The sequence below is a fragment of the Chiloscyllium plagiosum genome, unplaced genomic scaffold (assembly GCF_037043375.1).
Source record: "Chiloscyllium plagiosum isolate Xiang-an unplaced genomic scaffold, Cpla_swu_hap1 HiC_scaffold_17, whole genome shotgun sequence".
Classification (NCBI taxonomy): domain Eukaryota; kingdom Metazoa; phylum Chordata; class Chondrichthyes; order Orectolobiformes; family Hemiscylliidae; genus Chiloscyllium; species Chiloscyllium plagiosum.
The window spans coordinates 58,033,145-58,047,182 of NW_028270155.1; the positions used below are offsets into that span (position 1 = coordinate 58,033,145).

The 14,038-nt window shown below is 41.2% G+C and overlaps 1 protein-coding gene across 4 annotated transcripts in view; it reads right to left on the reverse strand.

Moving 5' to 3' along the window:
• Positions 1-14,038, reverse strand: part of slc9a5 (solute carrier family 9 member A5) — a 280,610-nt gene that overhangs the window by 73,555 nt on the left and 193,017 nt on the right. The window lies entirely within an intron of this gene.

Consider the following 14,038-nt stretch of genomic DNA (forward strand, 5'->3'; position numbering starts at 1 on the left):
CTTCTTCTCCTGAAGAGTCATATCGGACTCGAAAGGTTAACTCTATTTTTCTCTTTCCATTGATGCTGCCAGAGTTTCTCCAGCCATTTCTCTTTTTATTTCAGATTCCCAGCACCTCGGTATCTTGCTTCATGCAGGGTCGGATTTAATCATGTCAGCATGGATTTAGTAAGGGGAGGTCATGTCTGATAAACCTATTAGAATTCTTTGAAGAGATAATAAGTAAGTTAGACAAGGGAAATCCAGTGGATGTTATCTATCTAGACTTCCAAAAGGCTTTTGGTAAAATGTCTCACCGCAGGCTGCTGAATAAGGTGAGGGTCCATGGTGTTCAAGGTGCGCTACTGGAATGGATTGACGATTGGCTGTCTGACAGAAGGCAGAGAGTTGGGATAAAAGGTTCTTTATCAGAATGGCGGCAAGTGACAAGTGGTGTCCCGCAGGGTTCAGTGTTGTGGCCGCAGCTGTTCACTTTATATATTAATGATCTGGATGAAGGGACTGGGGACATTCTGGCAAAGTTTGCTGATTATACAAAGTTAGGTGGACAGGCAGGTAGTACTGAGGAGGTGGGGAGGCTGCAGAAAGATTTAGACAGTTTAGGAGAGTGGTCCAGGAAATGGCTGATGAAATTCAATGTGAGCAAATGCGAGGTCTTGCACTTTGGAGAAAAGAATACAAGCATGGACTATTTTCTAAACGGTGAGAAAATTCATAAAGTCAAAGTACAAAGGAATCTGGGCGTGCTAGTCCAGGATTCTCTAAAGGTTGACTTGCAGGTTGAGTCTGTGGTTAAGAAAGCAAGTGTAATGTTGTCATTTATCTCAAGAGGGTTGAAATGTAAAAGTAGCAATGTGCTACTGAGACTTTATAAAGTCTGGTTAGGCTCCATTTAGAATACTGTGTCCAATTTTAGGCCCCACATCTCAGGAAGGACATACTGGCACTGGAGCATGTCCAGCGAAGATTCACATGGATGATCCCTGGAATGGTAGGCCTAACATATGATGAATGGCTGAGGATTCTGGGATTGTATTCATTAGAGTTTAGAAGGTTGAGGGGAGATCTAATAGAAACTTACAAGATAATGCATGGCTTACAAAGGGTGGATGCTGGGAATTTGTTTCCATTAAGTAGGGATACTAGGACACGTGGGCACAGCCTTAGAATTAGAGGGGGTCAATTTAGAACGGAAATGAGGAGACATTTCTTCAACCAGAGAGTGGTGGGCCTGTGGAATTCATTGCCACAGTGTGCAGTGGAGGCTGGGACGTTAAATGTCTTCAAGGCAGAGATTGATAAATTCTTGATCTAGCAAGGAATTGCGGGCTACAGGGAGAGTGCAGGTAAATGGAGTTGAAATGCCCAACAGCCATGATTGAATGGCGGAGTGGACTCGATGGGCCAAATGGCCTTACTTCCACTCCTATGTCTTATGGTCTTATTTTGAAAAACAGGGTGTCCTGAACTTTAAATGGCGTGTGTAAATGGCCGCCTCTCGTCCAGACAGACTCCAGTGGTTCTGTGTTATTCCACTGGGTTGCTGTACTCGGCCCCAGCATTCCAAAGGCCTCCTTGTGGGAGGATGGGAGATGGCCGTTGAGCTCAGTCATTGGAGGGGATAGTAATGCTTTGGGAGTGAGGAGTGGGTGGGGAGTCCTCTGTCTTGTCTGGGTGTGTCCCAAGTGCAATGGCGGTCTGGGTCACGCCTCAGGGTGGTTATAATATGGCCAGGGGTGGGCAGCCACTCTGGCAGAGGCTCCCTGAGGAGTCCTCAGGTAGCAGTGTGGGACAGGAAGAGGCCACATGCTGACAGGTTGTCATTGGGCATTAGACAATGTTATAATGAATCTCTCAGGGCTCAATGAGATTTTGGTCCTCATAACTTAATGACTTTAAAGTGAAACAATGGTAAAAGAGGCTACATTAACAGTGGAGGACCCATACATTGCCGTCCACTGGAAGTGGCCTGACACAGTGGTAGCAAGAGGCAGTTGTACCTGGAAGATAGCTGGCAAGAGAGGCAACACTGTCCTGGCATTGCTCTCACCAAATCACCCCAGCCCTGGCCAGCACAGCTCCTGTCCTGGGAGACTAACAGCTGACGAAGACCATGCTGCAAACGTGTGGGAGAGGGAGATGTACAACAGGTCCCTCAATACGAGATAGAGACTCACACCAGAAAGACTATTTTATAAAATACTAAACAACAAGAAACATAACAGACCAAACTGAATTCAACAAACTTTGAATTTCTACATTAATAACAACACAGGCAATGCATTGACAACAATAGTTACTGGCATTTCTAGTATACGTCTGTAAGGGAGAGGGAGAAGGATGATAACTTGGGTCATCAAAGCCTTTATTTATGATTTTGCAGAGAACATTTTTATTTTCAGCTTGTTAACCATTTTAACATAAAGACGTTGTGACAAATGAAAATGTGTGATCATGTTTAGACATGATATTGAAATGCATAATCCTCACTCTGAACCTCCTCTGCACTAAACCAACTCCCATTTACAAATCATCCATGCAAGGAGCTATAGTCCATAAGGGACTTTAGGTATGTCTCTCTAATAGAGAGACTCAACTGGTTAGTTCTAGCTTGAGGGTATGACTGCACAAGCATGGAGTAAGGTGAGAAGCAGGTCTCCTTGAACAACCACAGCCAGGATTAAAGCCTTCAGCTTTAATCTGCACCACACTGATCAACTAGCCAACTGAGTTAACAATCCCCACAAATCTGACCTAATCTACCAGAATTGACATCTAATCATACTGAAAACCTGCAATCAGATACCATGAGAAACTAGAAATTTATATTTCACCTTTAGCTTTGCACTTCCGTAAATATCTAAATTTCCCCAGTTTAGTGACTGAGAATACCAAAAACCAGCTGGTGACAGGAACACAACACAAGGCACAACACATCGTGTTTCACCTACATTCTCAATTGGAAAATAAAATTTAACATCATGCAAACACTATAATATCCAGCAATGATGAATTAAAACTGAACAAAATAATTTTCTTCAATAACAAAACTGCACAATCCTTCTGACTATTCGCAGGGTGGTTTTACAGCACCACCTCATGCTCTACGTTAGCATATACATTAGACTGCTGCATGCTCACAAACACCGAACAGGGCCGAATAGTATTTTCTAATAATCAGATGCTTTCCTTCACAAAACGCAACACGCACTTGTGCACAGTTATTTATAAAATTAGCTGATTATTTAATAGACCAGTGGAGTAGTTGCATTTTCCTACAGTATGCATTCGAAAGGTAAGAGCAGATAGTCTCTCTGCTCACTTACTGGGTTTGAACATTTCTGAAACTGTTTAGTATTTTATGAAGTAGAAGAAAATAAAGACTCGATCCCTATAGCATTGTATGGAAAACCGTACATGGATGAATCAGATAGATTAGTCAGATGCATATTTAACTGTAACAGCACCATCTCATTGATAACCTGTAAGGTTATGTACAAATCCCTCAATATAACAAATTGTATTGTGCTGTCAGCCTTATGTTTGCTAATTGTGGTGCAAAAACACCCAAAGATTGAAACCAGTCATTTAACCATCCAGCTCCTTTTCTCTGCCATTGCTGGTCTCTATTTAAAACCTGAAGCGTGTAGCATGAGGAAACAAAGAGCTCCATTCTGTCAACATCAGCACTACCAGATGTTGCCTTGCAGCTCACTCAGAAGTATAGCTCATTCTCCAAATCCCACTCCTTACTGCTCTCTCCTGCCACTCACACTCACTCTCAGCTTCACACACACACTTATGCCAATCATCTGCTGCTCATTCTGTGGACAATGTTGCATCAGTACAATTTAAATAGAACATCACCGTTTATTTTGATTTTTCAAGATGTCACTCCTATTTAATTTTTACTCTTTTTAACACAAACTCCTCGGTGGGTCTCTGCCAACTGGTTGTCTTTAAACCAGTTATTGGACATGAATAAGGGTAATCTGCGGTCAATTACATATTGTTCAGTCCTATTAAATCAAATCATGTTGCCCTTTGATGTACTTAAATAGATAAAGAATATATAATTATCTAATACAATTATATAGAAAGGGCAATATATAATTTAAATACAATTAAATACGTGCAAGGGATGCATAACCACTAATACAAGTTAATAGGATGAAACAAATGGAATCATCGAATATATTTAAATGAGATCGAGGAATGTATAATCCACTAGCATAATTTGATCTTGAGTTTGGATTTTGAATTTGAACTAGTGGCACATGGGTTTTCTGTGTTTGAAAGGATTCAATGAATAAGCTGTAAGCATTTATGTAGCCATTATAGAGTCATACATAGGGTCATAGAGATGTACAGCATGGAAAGAGATCCTTCAGTCCAACCTGTCCATGCCGACCAGATATCCCAACCCAATTTAGTCCCACCGGCCAGCATCCGGCCCATATCCCTCCACAACCTTCCTATTCATATACCCATCCAAATGCCTCTTAAATGTTGCAATCGTACTAGCCTCCACCACATTCTCTGGCAGCTCATTCCATACACGTACCACCCTCTGCGTGAAAAAGTTGCCCCTTTTATATCTTTCCCCTCTCACCCTAAACCTATGCCCTCTAGTTCTGGATTACCCGACCCAAGGGAAAAGTGTTTGTCTATTTATCCTATCCATGCCCCTCATAATTTTGTTAACCTCTATAAGGTCACCCCTCAGCCTCAGATGCTCCAGGGAAAACAGTCCCAGCCTGTTCAGCCTCTCCCTGTAGCTCAAATCCTCCAACCCTGGCAACATCCTTGTAAAACTTTTCTGAACCCTTTCAAGTTTCACAACATCTTTCCGATAGGAAGGAGACCAGAATTGCACGCAAAATTCCAACAGTGGCCTAACCAATGTCCTGTACAGCCACAACATGACTTTCCAACTCCTGTACTCAATATTCTGACCCATAAAGGAAAGCATACCAAACGCCTTCTTCACCATCCTATCTACCTGCGACTCCACTTTCAAGGAACTATGAACCTGCACTCCAAGGTCTCTTTGTTCAGCAACACTTTCTAGGACCTTACCGTTAAGTGTATAAGTCCCAAAATGCAGCACCTCACATTTATCTGAATTAAACTCCATCTGCCACTTCTCAGTCCATTGGCCCATCTGGTCCAAATCCTGTTGTAATCTGAGGTAACCCTCTTCGCTGTCCACTACACCTCCAATTTTGGTGTCATCTGCAAAATTACTAACTGTACCTCTTATGCTCGCATCCAAATCATTTATGTAAATGACAAAAAGTAGAGGACCCTTCACCGATCCTCATGGCACTCCACTGGTCACAGGCCTCCAGTCTGAAAAACAACCCTCCACCACCACCCTCTGTCTTGTATCTTTGAGCCAGTTCTGTATCTAAATGGCTAGTTCTCCCTGTATTCCATGAGATCTAACCTTGCTAATCAGTCTCCCATGGGGAACCTTGTCAAATGCCTTACTGAAGTCCATATAGATCACATCTACTGCTCCACCCTCATCAATCTTCTTTGTTACTTCTTAAAAAAACTCAATTAAGTTTGTGAGACATGATTTCCCACGCACAAAGCCATGTTGACTATCCCCAATCAGTCCTTGCCTTTCCAAATACATGTACATCCTGTCCCTCAGGATTCCGTCCAACAACTTGCCCACCACTGAGGTCAGGCTCACCGGTCTATAGTTCTCTGGCTTGTCTTTACCACCCTTCTTAAACAGTGACACCACGTTTGCCAACCTCCAGTCTTGAACACAGTGTAAGGGAAAGACTTCCTAGAGAGTACTGGGTATTTGTTTATATTGAAAGAACTTTAGAAGTGAACAAAGCAAATAGTTATGCATTAGACTCCATTTTAAAAGGTCAGGGATTGTTTAATTTGTTTTGATTAGGGTAAACTCTCATAGCTTGGAAAAAATTTTTTTTTGTTTTTAGCTTCAGTTTGAGCAACATCAATTCTTGGCTAAAGAGTGATGCATAAACTTTCCCTCATGAGAAAGGGAGAAGACAGTTTAAAGACATTTGATAAGGTTCCCCATGGTAGGCTCGTTCAGAAAGTCAGGAGGAATGGGATACAGGGAAATTTAGCTGTCTGGATACAGAATTGGCTGGTCGACAGAAGACAGCCAGTGAAGAAAAGTATTTTGCCTGGAAATCAGTGGTGAGTGGTGTTCCACAGGGCTCTGTTCTTGGGCCTCTACTCTTTGCTATTTTTATTAATGACTTGGATGAGGAGATTGAAGGATGGGTTAGCAAGTTTGCAGACGACACAAAGGTTGGAGGTGTCGTTGACAGTTGTAGGCTGCAGCGTGACATTGACAGGATGCAGAGATGGGCTGAGAGGTGGCAGATGGAGTTCAACCTGAATAAATGCGAAGTGATGCATTTTGGAAAGTCAAACTTGAAAGTGGAGTACAGGATTAAAGACAGGATTCTTGGCAGTGTGGAGGAACAGCGGGATCTTGGTGTGCAGGTACATAGATCCCTTAAAATTGCCACCCAGGTGGACAGGGTTGTTACGAAAGCATATGGTATTTTGGCTTTCATTAACAGGGGGATTGAGTTTAAGAGCCGCGAGATCTTGTTGCAGCCTATAAAACTTTGATTAGACCGCACTTGGAATACTGCGTCCAGTTCTGGTCGCCCTGTTATAGGAAAGATGTGGATGCTTTGGAGAGGGTTCAAAGGAGGTTTACCATGATGCTGCCTGGAATGGAGGGTTTATCTTATGAAGAGAGGCTCAGACTTTTTTCATTGGAAAAAAGAAGGAAGAGAGGGAACATAATTGAGGTGTACAAGATAATGAGAGGCATAGATAGAGTTGATAGCCAGAAACTTTATCCCAGGGCAGGGCAGAAATTGTTAACACGAGGGGTCATAGTTTTAAGCTGTTTGGCGGAAAGTATAGAGGGGATGTCAGAGGCGGGTTCTTTACGCAGAGAGTTATGAGGGCATGGAATGCGTTACCAGCAGCAGTTGTGGAAGCGAGGTCATTGGGGATATTTAAGAGACTGCTGGACATGCATATGGTCACAGAAATTTGAGGGTTCGTACATTAGGTTTACCTCACATGAGGATCAATGGTCGGCACAACATCATGGGCTGAAGGCCCTGTTCTGTGCTGTACTGTTCTATGTTCTATGTTTCTATGTTCTAAAACAGTTAGAAATAGCTCACTTCGATTTAACTGGTTTAATAAAATCTCCAGATGAGAAGATTTTGGCTAAAACCCTGAAGGCATTTTGAAACTGTGAAAGTTTAGGCTCAATGTGTGAAAGCTCCAGGCAGAGGCTATCAACTTCAAAGATTGGAAGTTGAAGTCACACTTAGATTAATTCCTATAGGGGTGGTGGAAAAGGAATTTGCTCTGGTGTGAGTACTGGAAAGTGGTGTTTTTATGATTAAAGAGGTCATATATCTAATGTGTGTTTTGAAATCTTTAAATCTGTGTTATGTGTACATGGCTAGGTTCATTCTATTTTATCTTAATTATTTTTGTGTAATAATCTTCTGTTTCATTGTTAAAATCAAATATGCCATATTGAGTACTCATGTTTCATTGAGAGACCACATTGATAAAACAAAACTAAATGATCGATCAAGAAATTTCAAAAGCTGATTGGGGGCAGATGTTCACAGGTAAAGGGACGGCTGGAAAATGGGAAGCCTTCAGAAATGAGATAACAAGAGTCCAGAGAAAGTATATTCCTGTCAGGGTGAAAGGAAAGGCCAGTAGGTGTAGGGAATGCTGGATCACTAAAAAAATTGAGGGTTTGGTTAAGAAAAGAAAAGGAAGCATATTCAGGTATAGACAAGATAGATCGAATGAATCCTTAGAAGAGTGTAGAGGCAGTAGGATCATATTTAAGAGGAAAATCAGGAGGGCAAAAAGGGGACATGAGATAGCTTTGGCAAATAGAATTAAGGAGAATCCAAAGGGTTTTTACAAATACATTAAAGACAAAAGGGTAACAGGGAAGAGAATAGGGCCCCTCAAAGATCAGCAAGGCGGCCTTTGTGTGGAGCCACAAGAGATTTTGCATCAGTGATAACTGTGGAAAAGGACATGGAGGATATAGAATGTAGGGAAATTGATGTTGACATCTTGAAAAATGTTCATATTGCAGAGGAGGAAGTGCTGGATGTCTTGAAACATATAAAAGTGGACAAATCCCCAAGGTGTACCCTAGAACTTGGTGTGAAGCTAGGGAAGTGATTGCTGGGACCCTTGCTGAGAGATTTGTATTGTCGATAGTCACAGGTGAGGTGCCAGAAGATTAGGGGTTGGCTAACGTGGTGCCACTGTTTAAAAAGGGTGGTAAGGACAAGAAGAGAATTATAGACCAGTGAACCTGGTAGACAATTTGTTGGAGGGAATCCTGAGGGACAGGATGTACATGTATTTGGAGATCGCGTCCTGAAGAAGGGCTTATGCCCGAAACGTCGATTCTCCTGTTCCCTGGATGCTGCCTGACCTGCTGCGCTTTTCCAGCAACACATTTCCAGCTCTGATCTCCAGCATCTGCAGACCTCACTTTCTCCTCATGTATTTGGAAAGGCAGGGACTGACTGGGGATAGTCAACATGACTTTGTGTGTGCGAAATCATGTCTCACAAACTTGATTGAGTTTTTTGAAAAAGTAACAAAGAGGATTGATGAGGGCAGAGCAGTAGACGAGATCTACATGGACTTCAGTAAGGCATTTGACAAGGTCCCCATGGGAGACTGGTTAGCAAGGTTAGATTTCATGGAATACAGGGAGAACTAGCCATTTGGATACAGAACTGGCTCAAAGGTAGAAGACTGAGGGTGGTGGTGGAGGGTTGCTTTTCAGACTGGAGGCCTGTGACCAGTGGAGTGCCACAAGGATCGGTGCGGGGCCCTCTACTTTTTGTCATTTACATAAATGATTTGGATGCGAGCATAAATTATAGTAAGTAAGTTTGCAGATGACACCAAAATTGGAGATGTAATGGACAACGAAGAAGGTTACCTCAGATTACAACGGGATCTTGATTGGATGGGTTAATGGACTGAGGAGTGGCAGATGGAGTTTAATTTAGATAAATGCGAGGTGCTGCATTTTGGGAAAGAAAATCTTAGCAGGACTTACACACTTAATGATAAGGTCCTAGGGAGTGCTGCTGAACAAAGAGATCTTGGAGTGCAGGTTCATAACTTCTTGAAAGTGGAGTCGCAGGTAGATAGGATAGTGAAGACGGCGTTTGGTATGCTTTCCTTTACTGGTCAGAGTATTGAGTACAGGAGTTGGGAGGTTATGTTGCGGCGGTACAGGACATTGGTTCGGCCACTTTTGGAATATTGTGTGCAATTCTGGTCTCCTTCCTATTGGAAGGCTTGTTGTGAAACTTGAAAGGGGTCCAGAACTAGAGGTCATAGGTTTAGGGTAAGAGGGGAAAGATATAAAAGGGACCTAAGGGGCAACTTTTTCATGCAGAGGGTAGTACATGTATGGAATGAGATGCCAGAGGTGGAGGTTAGTATGATTGCAACATTTAAAAGGCATCTGGATGGGTATATGAATAGGAAGAGTTTGGAGGGATATGGGCAAATGGAACTAGATTGGGTTGGGATATTTGGTCAGCATGGACGATTTGGATCGAAAGGTTTGTTTCCGTGCTGCACATCTCTATGACTCTATGACTAAGTCAGATTTCAGTCTGGGATCTGACTTGTCCAGTAATAACATTAGCTAGGATCATAACAACTTAACATTGGAAACAGAGATGGATGGGTTACTTTCAGGTTAACAAATGTAATTGCTGGGGTACCAACTAATTAGGATCAGTATCAAAAACCTGATGAAGACACCAATTGTATTATAGCCAAATTTGCTGATGATAGGTAAGAAAGAAAGTTGTGAGGATCATGCAAAGCAAAAAAGGCAGATGGAATATAAAACGGGAAAATATGCAGTTGTTAACTGTGGTGGGGAGAATAGAAAATCAAAATATTATTTCCATGGTACAGAGGCATCTGGATGTCCTTATACATGAAACACAAAAAGACAGCATGCAAAACAATAAGTAATTGAGAAAGTAATTGGAATGTTGCCGTTTATTGCAATGGGAATGGAGAATACAAATCAGAAGTCTTGCTACAGCTATATAGGACTGCACTGAGAGTCCTACAAATATTTTTTGTCTCCTTACTTAAAAGGGATATACTTGAATTGAGTATAGCAGATCAGATAAAGTAAATGCAGAAAGGATGTTCTCAATGACCGAGGAGTCTAGAGACAGGGGTCACAGTCTGAGGATACAAGGTAGCCCAGTTAGGTCTGAGATGAGGAGAAATATCATCATCCAGGTGAGCCTGTGGAATTGAGGTGAAACGCTGAATATCTTCAAGAAGGAATCAGATATGGTTCTTAGGGTGAAAGTAATTAAAGAGTGTAGAGAAAAAGTGGGAACAGGGGACTGAATCATGTGATAAGACATGATCATCTCGGATGGCTGTGCAGGCTTGAAAGCCTGAATGGCCTATTCCTACAGTTATTTTCTATGTTTCTACGATTCACTGGTTGACTTGTGTGATTAAGGTGTTGTCTTCTGAAGACAGGTTGAGCAGGTTGGGTCTATAACTCAATGGAGTTTAGAAGAATGAGAGGTGGCCTTAATGAAAACTGAAGGGTTTTGACACGTTGGACACGGTGAGAATTTGTTTTTGTGGGAGAGTCTACAACAGGACACAGTCTCAAAATAAGGGGCCTTCCATTTAAGGAAGTCAAATGACCTTCTCTTACTGCTATTTTCATATTCTGTTGCTGTTCTACATTCAATTAAAACTTCTTCCCCTGGCCCATTTTACAAACTTCCCCCAAACCACACCCATCTCTGACTCTGTCAAAGGCCTGAATTTGCAAATTTCTCCAAATTCTATTACTCTTTATACACACCCCAGGCTCAGCTTACCCATCAGAACACTTACAGCACCATTGACCCCATAAAGCGCTGACTCCCTGAATTCCTTCTGGGACCCACTGTTAACAGTTCTCTCACCTGGAGGTCTGTTCTCTGTCTTTTAAATGAGTATACTGTTACCTCACAAATTGATGCCTAGTATTTTCCAGGAAGGTCATGTTTGAATTCCTCCAATCAGGTTTCCACTCCTGCCATGGTACAATCATGCTCTCCTCAATGTCACAAATGTCATCCCCATGTGATGGTGATAAGGGGAAATTATTGCTCCTCATCCTTCTCAGCCAACAGACTCTGGCACAGCTGGGCACCTCCTCTGAAGCCTCCTGAGCTGAAAGGAATGCCTAGTTCCATTCTTACCTACCGAACTGGGCCAGAGAGTCACTTGAAGTGATATCTCTTCCTGCTCCTGCAATGTTACTTCAAATGACCACGAACAATTATGCTTGATCACTCCTTTTCTTTGGCAACAGCATCCAAAAACAGCTCTTTGCGTTAGTATTGGTGGTGAACAACTGACTATTGACTTATTATCATGTTTTCTGTCACTTTAGTGATCTGTTAATTTACTTAAAATAATGGATTTCACTTCCCTGTTAAAATAATAGATGAAGAAATTAACTACAAATGTAATACGAACAATAATTTCTTGACTTGTTGACTTTCCTGTTTTAAAGCAATCTATTCTTGATTAAAGTTATGCCTAGTATTACATTGTACTTTGCAATATAACTATGCTGTAATACAGTTCCAAGTAATTACAATAATAATTAAAGTTCAAAGAAATTAAAAGCTAGAAGGGCAAAGTAATAATTTATCAAGCAAATAGATCTGAATTAAATTATAAATATTGCAATGCTCTTTCTATCTCCAATATAGTGCCTCATGTATATTTAATGGGAATCATAAGAAAACTGTCACTTTTACATGTAAAGTGAATGGTTGAAAAACTGAATAGATTTTCATTCTATCCCTGTCACTTTGCAATGTTTTGCCAGAGGAAATCACTCACCCTTTATAGAACCATTTAAAGTTGGAATAGACAGAATTAGGCTCTTAATTCAATGTTTTTGCATATTTTCTACACTTCAAAGTTTGCAAACTATCAAACCAAGATGGCGGTGGAGTAGTAGGGCTGAGCCCAGGGCTCCTCCCCTCCCACTGGCTTTTCTTCCTCTTTTTCTTCTTTTTGCTTTCGCTTTTCTTTCTTCATTTTGCTTTTCTTTAAAGCCTTTTGCAGGGATTCGGCAGCATCGGCATGGCAGTGAGAGCGGTCCATGTGCAGAATGGCAGCAACTTCCTGGCGATCAGAGGTGGTGGTATCAGCAGTAGCTAGGTTGCGACTCCTCCTGGTGATTGGGGAGATGGCAAATCTCCTCCTGTCGATCTGAGCTGGTGACAGCAGCCATGACAGCAGCAGCAAAAACGTGACTCCTCCTGGCAATTGATTTGCTATAAGAGACTCCAGGTGAGGGACTTTAAGATCTCTACATTTTTTTTCTTTCCTTTTGGCTCTTTTTCTTTTATTTATGCTTTTTTAAAATTTACTTTTTTGGAAAATTATGGTTTTGTGAGTAAGATGATGCCAGTGAATGGCAATCTTGTGCACTTTTCTCTGTCCTGAACTTGAGTACACATGACAATAAAATCTAATTCTGATTTTACAAATACTGCATTCTGGCTGGCAGGAATGGAAACTGGCCCCCTGAGCTTTAGTGTTGAAATGTTCAGTCCATCTGGAGACATGCACACAATGTAGATTTTTTTAAAAGCATGCATTTATACACTGCCTTTCATAGTCCCACCACATCTGAAACATTTTACAGCCAATGAATTACTATTGAAGTGATGTCATACTTTTTAATACATGGACACGACAGCCAATTTTTACACAGCAAGCTCCCAAAAATAGCAATGACCCGATAGTCTGTTTTGGTGATGATGGTTCAGGAATGAATGTTGGCAGGAACTCCCTTAATCTGAACAGCATCATGGGATTTTTCTTGCTCATTTGAGAGGGCAAGTTTCACCCAAATTGAGAAACTTTTTTGGCTCCATTTCCTTCCTTTGAAAGTTTTTTTTTATCAACAACCATGTTCCCGCGTCCTACCGAAAGCATTGGATATGTTTCAACTTAGCTTCAACATCAGATGAAGCCATTGGCAACACTTGACAAATTACCAATGTAAGGTTTGTTTACACCATGGTGTATTAATGGGTGCTCTTTCTTAACATGGGAAGACCTCAGCTGCTCTAGGTATTGGGTCCAGCTATCCAGTGTGTAGCTGGTAAGAGTTTCCTTGTGGACAGAAACAGATTTAAATACCTCCACTTACAACCCCAATCCAGGAAACTTCCAGACAAAGGGGAAACAGTCTATTTTCAGTTTTCCTGAATCACCCTTGTTTCTTTCAGGACTGCCTGGGCCCTGGAAAACCTATCTTTTACAAAATCATGTTCAGCAGGTTCCTTTCCATCAGCCTCTGCATTACACAAAGATTGTCTCAAGCCTTAAGTTACAACAATGTTTCGCTATATTGCAGCAGTGACAGTTCAAAAGCAATGTGAAAGATTTGGTGAATTATGAAAATTTTGTTTAAGGAAGTACTTCCTCTAAGAAATGCCTTTACCTAAAGCAAATACATGTTGTGTATTAAAAAGAATTGATCCTTAGGAAGGTCATGTTTGTCTTTTAAAACAAAAAACTATTATTTTTTTTAAAGTTTTTCTTAAGTGAACAATTAACAGATTTGACACTAGTTGCAGGAACTACTGCAGCCCAGCATCTGTATGGTATCTGTTTCATTCATCTGGAAGTTAAGAACTAGATTTTTTTTCCTACACACAGTAAAGATAATATTAGCGAAAAAATAATTACATAGAAAATCCAACTCTGAGAAGTAAGGATGGCTCAGTGAAAATATTGAGGTAAAAGCAGTTCTATCACATTGTCGACCTACAAGAGGTTACCACAAAAGAATCACTTATCGTGAATTATCACTTATAAGTAAAATATTTTGAAAGCACTTATACAGCTACCTATCCTTATTGGGTTGATTTAACATAAA